Below are 11,935 nucleotides of genomic sequence, written 5' to 3'. Positions count from 1 at the left end.
GGGGTAGGTGAGGGGACGAGAAAGGGGGGGAAATGAGAGAGAGAGAGAGAGAGAGAGAGAGGAGAGAGAGAGAGGAGAGAGATGAGTCACGACAGCTGGTCGTGTCATTAAAAGGTGTCACAAACAACATAATGGCACAAACTAATATCCTCTGGTCCTTGTCACGCTGATACAACACCCATAACGCCCCTCAATAAAAGGGTAATGACACCAACTCATAATTCACAAAGATCTCGTAAGGTTAAAAAAAATTCCCTTGAGGTTTATTCTTAAGCTACGACAAACATGGATTCTCAAATGGTTGTAAGTCTTCATATGCTAAAAGTTCTTCATAAATCTACGACACACACACACGTACGTCTCAAAAATTAATTCGTTAATATTTCACCTTTAAATGTTATTGATAAAACGTAATTTACTTCAACTACGATACAAAGATGGCCGCCATGACGTCACGAGCCTGTACTGTAATCAAGCATCAGTGTGTGGGAGGAAGGGGGGGAGGGGAGGAGGAGGGGAGGAAGAGAAGGAGGGAGGAGGAGAGAAGGAGACAGAGAAGGGAGAAGGAAGAGAAGGGAGGAGGAAGAGGTTGAAGAATGGGACAGGTGAGGGTAAACAGAGGAAGAAGAGGAGGAGGAGGAGGACAGGTGAGGGTAGGCAGGTTATTGACCCGAGCGAGTAGCCACTGTTGACGCTGGGAGAGTTGATGCCGCTCGCTGATTGGTCCCCAGGGCTTTGTTGACATAGGCTTAACCAATCAAGGGCTTTTTTGTCAGATCCTTGACCAGTCACGGGTTTTGTTAACACACTTTTGACCAATCAGGGGGTTTGTTGACAAGATTCTAGACCAATCATTAGTTTCGTTGACAGACTCTTGACCAATCAGCGTGAGTACTTAAAACAATAATAATAATAAGACAACACTGACCAATGGACGGTGTTCTCTGACAATATCGACCAATCAGCGATGAATATGACATGACCCCCAACCAATCAGCAACAATAACGAGACAATTTCAACCAATCAGTGACGGTGATGAGAGGATATCGACCAACCAGCGTTAAAATCGAAAACAGAACAATATGAAGCGTAATTGTGTCTTTTTAAAAACCCGTAAGTCAGGTCAATGAAGTTAAGCTAGGTCAGGTCAGTCACGTCGGGAAGGCAAGGTCAAACCAGCTCAAGTTACACAGATTTCTTGACCAATCAGCAGCCACCATGACAAGGCAAAAGCCGGCCAAATTTTGAGGTTCTCTCTAATTGGTTCAACAGAATGGTGCTGATATCATCTTAACCAATCAAGAATCGAGACGAAGTATTAATGGCCTCCCATTGATCAGCTCAGGTTGTTGACAAAAATCTTGAATGGTGACTGGCAGCAGGTGGTAAAACTGTTCAGTCATGGTCGAAATTCCCTGGACAATTTGGTAATATATCTCTCTGTACGTGACATGTTCCGTACGTGACTTGTTCTGAACGTGGCCGCCATTCTATACGTGGCCACCTACTACAGTCAGGCCACTCCAACAAGGCCATCTGACCATAAACGGCCAAGCCTATAAGCCTTCACGCCGAATTGGCAATACTGGGTCAGAAGCCCCGCGACCTGTATAAATACCTTCCCTAGTGGCCGCCCACCTTGGTAACACTGCAACACCTCCCCGGGGCTGGTGGAGGTGTTGCTTACTGTGAGAGAGAGAGAGAGAGAGAGAGAGAGAGAGAGAGAGAGTCAATGACCTAACACGACCTCAACTCTCAACGTTCCTGAAAGTCTTCCTCCTCACCCCTCTCTTCCCCTCACCCCTCTCCCCTTCCCCTCACCCCCTCCCTCCCTCCCTCACCCCTCTCCTTCCCCTCCCTCACCCCCTTCCCCTCCTCCCCACCCTCTCCTTCCTCCCCCACCCTTCCCCTTCCCTCCCTCACCCTCCTTCCCCCTCCCCTCACCCTCTCCCTTCCCCTCTCCCTCACCCCCTCTCCTCCTTCCCTTCCCCCTCCCCCTCAATTCCTCCCTTCCCTTCCTCCCTCACTCTCTCCCTTCCCTCCCTCACCCCTCTCCCACCTCCCATGTTGTCTCTTTAAGCTTCTAAGCTGTTCCTCACCTCTCAACCTTTTCTACCTCTCCCCTCACCTTTATTTATCTACCCACATGTCTCACCTACTGTGTGTGTGTGTGTGTGTGTGTGTGTGTGTGTGTGTGTGTGTGTGTGTGTGTGTGTCCCTGTGTGTGTGTGTCCGCGTGTGTGTGTGTGTGTGTGTCTGTGTGTGTGTGTGTGTGTGTGTGTGTGTGTGTGTGTGTCCCCGCGTGTGTGTGTGTCCGTGTGTGTGTGCCTTTATAATATCGAGAAAACTTACCAATGGACAAAATTATGAAAAAATAAATAAAAAAATTGTTCCATTAGTCATCAGATTAAGAAAAAGTGTACCAATGGACCCCCAAAATGTGTACCAATGAACCCCCCAAAATGTGTACCAATGGACCTCCAAAAGTGTGTACCAATGTAAATTACAATGGATACAGTCGGTAGCATCTTGTGTACCCTATGGATCCTCTCTCTCTCTCTCTCTCTCCCCTTTTATTTATTTCTTTCGCTTTCATTCTCAATCGTTCTTTCCATATTTCTTTGTCTCTCACTTTCCTTCCTTCTCTTTTCACTCTCTCTCTTTCTCTCCATTTTGCTGTCTTGGTGACGTCCCAGAGAGAGAGAGAGAGAGAGAGAGAGAAAAAAAAAGAATACAAATAAATAATAAAAAAGAAATAAGAAAAATATAGACGAGAAAAGAAATAACTTTAACCCAACTCTCTCGTACAAAGGTATCGGTTACCCAATGGCCCGTAGACTAATTTTTTACCTGCTAATAGCGACAGGTGAACCTATCTAATTAGGCGTTTCTCTTATTGTTTTTCTTTAAAGAGTAATTTTATTTTTTTGTTATTTCTCAAGTAGTTTAAGATTAGGTTGGGTTGGGTTAGGTTAGGATGGGATACGAAAGGTGAGGTGGTTAGGTTAGGTTAGGTTGGGTTAGGTAAGGTTAGGATGGGATGGGATAGGTGAGGTGAGGTGGTTAGGTTAGTATGGCTTGGCTGGCTCACATCACCTGGCTTCACATAAAATGCTTTTAAATGCCACTACTGCTGCTGACGACACACACACACACACAGTTAAGGAAATTATCACCATTGTTTGTATTCTCATCTTCGCTATTCATTGATATTAGTATTCTCTCTCTCTCTCTGTCTGCCCGTCTCTCTCTTTTTGTCTGCCCGTCTCTTTCTCTCTCTCTGTCTGCCCGTGTCTCTCTCTTTGTCTGCCTGTCTCTTTCTCTCTCTCTTTGTCTGCCCGTCTCTCTCTCTTTCTCTCTGCCCGTTCCTCTTTGTCTGCCTGTCTCTCTGTCTGCCCGTCTTCTCTTTGTCTGCCTGTCTCTCTTTCTCTGTCCGTCTCTCTCTCTCTCTGTCTGCCCGTCTCTCTCTCTGCTGCCCGTCTCTCTCTCTGTCTGCCCGTCTCTCTCTCTGTCTGCCCGTCTCTCTCTCTGTCTGCCCGTCTCTCTCTCTCTGTCTGCCCGTCTCTCTCTCTCTGTCTGCCCGTCTCTCTCTCCGTATCGTTACACAGACAAACCATCAAAACCAAATTAGCCTCCATTAAACACAAGACGATCTACATAAAATCAGTACCATTCTTTCGGTAAATTTCCCTTACTAGGAATATATTTTCGAGTATTTCACAAAACCCTAAAAAGTGATCAAATTTGCGCTGAGTTACGAGAAAACTAGAAACATTAAGGTACAAATGCGTTCGGTAATAAAATCAAGCCAGAATCTATTGCCCTACTCGGTTTGAACTTCCCGCCATTTCCGTGCGATTTTTTTTGGTTTTGTTACATCGAACGCCAAACACTTCTGGCTAATGACCTTGTGTATTTCCACGTTGCACTAAAAGTAAAGACATTAATTCATGCATATTAAGAGAAATACCGAGGTGTGAATGAATAAGAGCTCTAGTTTGGAAAAGAACGCCTGGCATTGGGGAGGGGAAGGGGGCAGGAGGCGGGGGAGGGGAAGGGGGGCAGGAGGCGGGGGGTGTAATGACGGGCCAAGGGGATACGGCGACGGCATCTTTCATGGGGAAAATATATATAGAAAAAATTAAATCTTTAGACAACTCGACAAAACCGGTGAGGATATCCCGATAATAGCTTTAAATTTTACAAAAGAAAAATAATATAATAATTCCGTTAATAGCACCTAGTTTACTGTAGGAAAATAATATTAAAATTCGTAAAAAAAAACAAAATCGGTGAAAATAACTGATTTTCAGCCGTTAAAGAATAAAAACACAAACCTAACAAAACACAAACAAGGAAAGGCACCCAATAATAGCTTTTATTTTACAGAACGAAAAAAAAACAACTTATTTTCATTTACGTCAGTCGCCCATCAGGAGAACGGTTAAACCAAGAAGCGGAAGTAAAGCAGCAAGCCTAACCTGTTGACGGCTTTAGTGTCAGGTTACAAGATCAAGCACACTCATATTTACAAGCTGTGTGTGTGTGTGTGTGTGTGCGTGTGCGTGTGCGCGTGTGTGTGTGTGTGTGTGTGTGTGTGTGTGTGTGTGTACCATGATAAACAAAAATATCCGACTTAAAAAACTCTAATCATACTTATAAAAATTACTCCTACGACTTATTAAATTTAAGTTTAGGTTAGAAAAAAAAAGGTAACTTAAGATATACACTTAGAAACTTATATCGTTACTTAACTACCTACGGCACCTGATACACCTGACCTTCAATTCAGCATTACGGAGATAAAAGAGTGTGAGTAATGACCTGAGATGACCTAGAACTTGCGGCCGAGTGACGTCACGGGAGGGCCGACTTACACACACACACACAAAGGTTTCACTACAGGAACACCCATTGACACCTCCTTCCCTCTCCCCCATACACATTCTCCCCCCTCATTCCCTCTCCCCCCATACACATTCCTCCCCCCCCCCCCCCATTCCCTCTCCCCCACACATCTCCCTCCCCCCCCATCCCCTCTCCCCCACATACCTCCCCCCCCATTCCCCTCTCCCCACACACACCCCCCCTCATTCCCTCCCTCCCCATACACATTCTCCCCCCTCATCTTCCCCATACACATTCTTCCCCCTCATTCTCTCCCACACATTCATACATTCTCCCCCCCTCATTCCCTCTCCCCCATACACATTCTTCCCCCAGGACGAACTAGACCGCCCACCAATTCTCAAACATTTCTACGACATAATTTTCCTCTTAAAACTGCATCCCATAATGACATTCAGATAAGGTAGAGTCTCAGTGTAATACCGACGCCATCTTGTCTGTCTGAGCTTAAGTGAGTCAAGTACTTACTATAAGGTTGGTGCAGGAGTATAGTGTTTTAAGTAACGGCAAGGATATGGGTTTTTAAGTAAGATAAAGTGATGTTGCATTTGTTAAGGCTTTGTATCGTGTGTGTCGTAAGTGTGTATGTGCGTGTCAAGTGTCGTAAGTGTATATGTGCGTGTCATGTGTGTCGTAAGTGTGTATGTGCGTATCAAGTGTGTCGTAAGTGTGTATGTGCGTATCAAGTGTGTCGTAAGTGTGTATGTGCGTGTCAAGTGTGTCGTAAGTGTGTATGTGCGTATCAAATGTGTCGTAAGTGTGTATGTGCGTGTCAAGTGTGTCATAAGTGTGTATGTGCGTGCCATGTGTGTCATAAGTGTGTATGTGCGTGTCATGTGTGTCATAAGTGTGTATGTGCGTATCAAGTGTGTCGTAAGTGTGTATGTAACGAAAGAACGAAAGAAACCACAAATGGCCCTCCCTGCCATTTCCAGAACTATAGCCATTTCACTACACAAAATACAATGTGATGAATTGGCCATGATTTATTCCATTGAGCCATAAAGAACTTAAGAAAATATTATTATTATTTATCCCTTTATTTTATTTAGCCATTTATTAAAGGAAATAGACGATATAGCTACAGTATAAAAAAAAGGCCCTTATAAAAAAGCTCTCTCCGCGTTGGGCCATTTGTCACCCGAGGACTGTGATGAATTGGCCAGGTGATGGACGTACACAGGTAAACAACGAGTAGGGGTCATTTGTCTGTGTCCCGTGTGTGTGTGTGTGTGTGTGTGTGCAGGGGGGGTGGTATACATCCAGAATGTCGGCTACAATATGCACGCACACACACACACCTCTTCCTTCTCATACTTCCTCCCTCTCACCCTCCCTTCCCCTTACACTAAATTACCATCAATATCGGAAAATCGTTGTTGATGACGTCACAGCACAAGTGTGTGAGGGCGGGTGGTGAGGGGGAGGAAGGGAGGGTAAGAGGTGAGGGGGAGGAAGGGAGGGAGGGTAAGAGGTGAGGGGGAGGAAGGGAGGGAGGGTAAGAGGTGAGGGGGAGGAAGGGAGGGAGGGTAAGAGGTGAGGGGGAGGAAGGAAGGGAGGGTAAGAGGTGAGGGGGAGGAAGGGAGGGAGGGGTCGAGTTACCACTTAGTCTTAATCTGAAAATAAACAACAATAAATAAGTTAACTACCCAAGGAAACACAACTCATTAAACTTCACTTGCTATTTTTTTTTCACTTATCTTAATTTTTTATCATGGGGAGACGATTATGTTTGCAGCTAAAGAATGTTTTTAAAAGAGTAAATGTTGCAGATTTTATGGTAAGCAAACATCGTACCTCTGGCAGCCCGTTATGCCGCCAATATAAATCTAATTAATATTGAAAAATTATTGTTACTACTACAAGCATTATTATTATTATTATTATTATTATTATTATTATTACTTTTTATTATTGCTGCTGTTGTCACTAATTTCGCTTTTGTGTATTTGTGAACGTAAACTGATGACTGAAATTATATAAATATGAACAGACATACATTCAGTAACCACCTATGAACAATTCACTTTCATATTTACAGATTAATGGCATAAAAGGGAGAGGTCACAGCTTACGTCACAACTCACGGCCAATGGTCAACACTGGACAATAATCTGTAGTCTAATAAACACACACATTTTTGTTATATTTTTCCTATACCGACTTTAATTACTTCCAACATTTTGCTACTGTAAATTCTTTCTCTCTATTTATGTCCAAAACTTTTATTAACAAGAGGTTGTATTTTTAAGATATTTATACAACTGTTAAACTTTTGGCGATGTGATATGATAGTTTTTGACTGCTGTACGATATGGCCCTGGTTGATATTGTTTGCATTTCGGTGATTTCACGATAAAAGATAATGTTTCTCTTTATTTCTTTCTATCTCACTATCTTTCCCTGTCTTCTGTGAAATAATCTACTAAATAAACACGCTTCTAAATATATATCATGTATGTGAGTCTGTAAGGGCGCCATTATTCTTTGAGTGAACCATTCAAGGCGCCCCTCTCACATCCATAAATAGTAAAAGTTATTGGCGTAGGGAAGTGACCGTGTGTGTGTGTGTACGTGTGATGTATTATGTATGTTTTGGGTCTGTGTGCGGTGGTCATATACATACACATCACACAGAAATACATAACACACACTAGTCACATATACATACATAACACCCCTCCATACATACATACATACATACACACATTATACATACATACATACATACATACATACATACATACATACATACATACACACATACACACATACAAACACACATCTTACTTAACACAGACAAAGGTCGCAGTTCACGTCATTGCCAGGAAGGCCTACAGTTTAAAACCTTCTTAACTTGAATCATCGCCAGCACGAGCATTCAACAACGCCTGGCTTTAACACTTCTAGTTATCAGGTACCAAATGTTTCCCCTAAATCTTAAAACTATAATTAAATAAAATAAAAAGTTTGGTTCCAATAACACAAGTTAGCCTTTTTCTCGCTTCCAACCATCAAAGTTTTTCCTCTTTTAAAAACTAAGAGAGAGAGAGAGAGAGAGAGAGAGAGAGAGAGAGAGAGACGAAAAAACCCCACCCGTACAGTTGTGAGATAGATAAAAATAAAATAAATAAATGCCCTTTGTTTTCAGTTAATAAAAAGAAAAGATAAAAATAAAAAGAAAATGGTATAATATTCCCACAACATGGAGCGGGAATCTCCAAAAAACGTAGCGTACAGAGATTTGCTTACCCATTTCTTCTTCCCTCTCACTCTCTCTCTCTCTCTCCAGTAACTATGGAAATTCACTTACTGGCAATACAGGAAGCAATCTCTGCCGCCATTTGTAGCATGATTTGTGTTGGTAGAGGAGGGGGAGGGAGGGAGGGAGGGGGAGGGGGGAGAGGAGGAGAGGAGGAGAGAAGAAGGTGGAGAGGAGAGGGGAAGAGGAGGTAGAAAATGATGGAGAAAAAAGAAAACAGAGAAGAGAGAGAGAGAGGAGGGGGGAATTGGAGAGGAAGAGAGAGGGATGGAGAGGAAGAGGGAGGGGTGGAGAGGAGAGAAAAGAGAAGAGAGGAAATAGAGAAAAGAAAAGAGGAGAACGCAGTGTCATAGGCTATCGCGAACCTGAAATAAGTACTATGACATTTCCATACCGCATAAGCCATTAAATCACTAAAGTAGTTCGGTACCTTACACTAGCATGCGGTGAACATATACTGTATGTATATCTATGTATACTAGTAACATTTTCCAATGAGTTACAGAAGCATTTACATTTAAATCAATTAAAATTTATATAGTTTTAGTATTTATAAAATTGGTTTATTTCAGTGGCTTGGGTTTAATAGCAAAATCTGGGCTTGTAGTTTTATTTCGTGCGCAGTTCAAGAAATAATAAAACTAATAATAATAATAATAATAATAATAATAATAATAATAATAATAATAATAATTCGTGCATACTAAAGAAATATATATATAATTTCCTGATGTAGTTCCCTAGATAAAACTTCCATATATGAAATAGCAACAATACATTAATGGCGAGTCCCGTACTTAATGCATTACTTAGTGAAATTAAGTCGAATATTACTGCACTGAGAACTGTTGCGGCGTCACCGTACCTACGTCAGGAAGGTACTGTACCGTCACCGTACCTACGTCAGGGAGGTACTGTACCGTCACCGTACCGTAAATCAAGGAAGTAATACAGCCTCACCAAATAAGCCTCCACCAGAAATAACTTAAATGTTAACGCTTTCTTACTCATCACCATTCTCTTGTACAGTAAGGTATTCGTGACTCCATTTTACCGAGTTACTTGACCATTATACACACCCACTCGACAACTTGCACTCCGTTATACTGGGATTCTCCTGAGTTACACACCTACGAATGTTCAGTTGCAACATTTAATTCCTGCGGCTTTATTCCACGATAGTTTTCTCTTTCACCATATTTTTGTTTAATTACTAAACCATTAGCAAAACCAACTCGGATGATTTATGATGGTATATTTGGATTTATTTTATGTATATGGAGATTAATCGTTTTGTTTAACCTTATATTACGATAAATACGTATTTTTGTGTTTTGTTTACATATATCAGATGTTTTTTTTATAAGCTTTACACTGATTGGTTGTCATTCCCAAATAAAAACAAGATGACCCCGAATGACCTCTATATATTCAATCAAACAACATTTAGCGAGTGAACGTTCAGTATAAACTTGAACTAATCTGGCATTAATGTTATGAACACTTTACTAAATAAAATGTGTCGACGAAAGAGAACGGGGACAAAGGCTTATGAGGGATAATACATAACTGATTGATTTTGTAATTCCAGTACTGTCATATTTTATTTAGATTAATACATAATTAGTTAATATAAACGAAACTATTAAGTATTCTAAGTCCGGCAACTAACAGTTATTCTAAGTCCGGCAACTAACAGTAATTCTAAGTCCGGCAACTAACAGTTATTCTAAGTCCGGCAACTAACAGTTATTCTAAGTCTGACAACAAACAGTTATTCTAAGTTCGGCAACTAACATTTCTACTAATCCCGGCAACTAACATTTATTTAAAATTCGGCAACTAATAGCTATTCTAAGTTCGGTAACTATCTGCTATTCTAAATCCGACAACTTGTTAATCTAAGTTCGGCATTGCTATAGTTAAAGAAAATATTACCAACTATTCAAAGTCCAGAACCCCTTAAACCGCGGCAGTGTATGTAATAAAAGTGGCTAATGTAGTGAGGGTTAAGGGCACTTTAGGCTACGGCTGCCACCTGCACGTCAGCACTCCTCTGGTACTTAGCCAAGAGTCACGCAAGCGAACACGACCACGCTATACATTCATTAATTTTACTAGTTCATTCATGGCAAAAAAAACGAGAATTTATAAAATTCAATTTACATATGATTTTATTTTGATATTTTATGCCCAAAAATAAATTTAAAACTGATTAAATGTTTTGGTATTAAACGGCTAAAAAATATATCAGATAAAACATTTAAATTTACGAGATCACTTAAAGATTAGACACCCTAACTTATTTCACCTGAAGATTAAACACCCTAACGATATTTGAGAGGTTAAATTAGGTTACGATTGCGTGGTTAATCTTCAGGTAAAATTAGCTGGGGATGTTCAAGTGACCTCATAAATTTAAATGTTATATCAGCGGCCAACTTTTCTATAACCCTTGATTCTATTGTTTTAAGGTATTGGCGATTCTCATTTTGCGTCAAGGTATAGAGAATATAACAATGCATTCTATCCTAACCTATGACGTCACTGTTACAGCCTAGCCATTGATATTAATGTTCCGTCCTACCCTATGATATCACTACCATCCGAGTCTGTTACGTCAGTTTTATCCTAGCATATCACGTTACTGTTTTATCTTAGCATATTAAGTCACTTCCATCCTAGCCTAGAACGTCATCAAAGTACTCCATCTAAGGAAGTCTTTTTTTATGTAGAATCGGCCGAGCTAATTAAGACACGCCAGCTCAACAGTACAGCTCAAGAAGTTATGAAATAAGCTTCGATAGGTTCACGAAATCGAAGCTGGAAATGTCCAGCTTTCAGTTGTTAATTTCTCCTGTGTCGATGAAGGTCAAAAACTCGTGTGAATTCGACCCCTGACATTGACTTGGCTCTGTCAACTTAACGAGGTTGAACTCTACATCAAAAATGACTGTTTCCAATGAGGTGGAATTATTGCGAGGGAGGGGGTGACACCTGGGCTCAACTCGACCTGTTTAGTATTGGTCACGTCCGTCGGGTGAGCCCCAAAGGACCTGACACCACATCCTGGTCCCTCAGGTCAACGAGGCTTCAGGTCCGACTGAATTTTCCACTCACACAAACGCCCACATCGGTAAATATCCTCTAAATTATACAAGCATTTACCTTGCCTGGTTAAAGCTTCATTATGTTCAATATTTCCAACCCCCCCCCCAAAAAAAATCTGGATTCTGATGAGTTAGTATCCGGCAATGGAAACTCAATTTATCGTGTTGACAAAACTTCACCTTTTTATTTATCTCGGTCATACGTCAACGTGGACACCTACACTGTAATATATAAGACCTCTGTATTGGTACGTATTTTATGGGGTGTAATATTTATTCTGGAATTCCCGTCCTGATGAATTTTATCCGCAACACAAACTCGTTTATCTGAGCTGCTGACAAGCCAGCACACCATCCCCGCTCAAACAGAGGCCCGACCCTTCACCCTTCTCATTGTTTCTGGCCAAATCTAACACACCCGTAATCTATCCTGTCTCATTTTACTTTCTAAAACAACACAAGAATATTTACTCACAGATGCCATCACGGCTATGGGGCGACACGTTGTGGGTAAGTGAATATTGGGTGGTAAAGTGCGTGGACTCGTGAGCACAGGACGGCCGGGCGACGTTGGCGAGAGACTGGCAGGGCAGGGGAGGACACCATTGATCCGACGCCCACCGTCGTCACCACCACCACCGTAGAAAACGGCAA

The 11,935-nt window shown here is 41.7% G+C and overlaps 1 protein-coding gene across 1 annotated transcript in view; it reads right to left on the bottom strand.

The window, feature by feature from the left end:
- The window catches only part of LOC121862782 (cell surface glycoprotein 1-like), a 67,559-nt gene extending 55,678 nt beyond the window's left edge, over nt 1-11,881 (bottom strand). Inside the window, exon 1 of the mRNA XM_042361106.1 lies at nt 11,757-11,881. The gene's annotated coding sequence lies outside the window, so the exon portion shown is untranslated. The remainder of the gene's footprint in view (nt 1-11,756) is intronic.
- Between the last annotated feature and the right edge of the window lie 54 nt (nt 11,882-11,935).

The sequence above is a fragment of the Homarus americanus genome, unplaced genomic scaffold (assembly GCF_018991925.1).
Source record: "Homarus americanus isolate GMGI-L3 unplaced genomic scaffold, GMGI_Hamer_2.0 scaffold40248, whole genome shotgun sequence".
Lineage (NCBI taxonomy): Eukaryota > Metazoa > Arthropoda > Malacostraca > Decapoda > Nephropidae > Homarus > Homarus americanus.
Note: the sequence above shows the minus strand (reverse complement) of the source record. Positions and strands in the feature narration are given on the sequence as shown.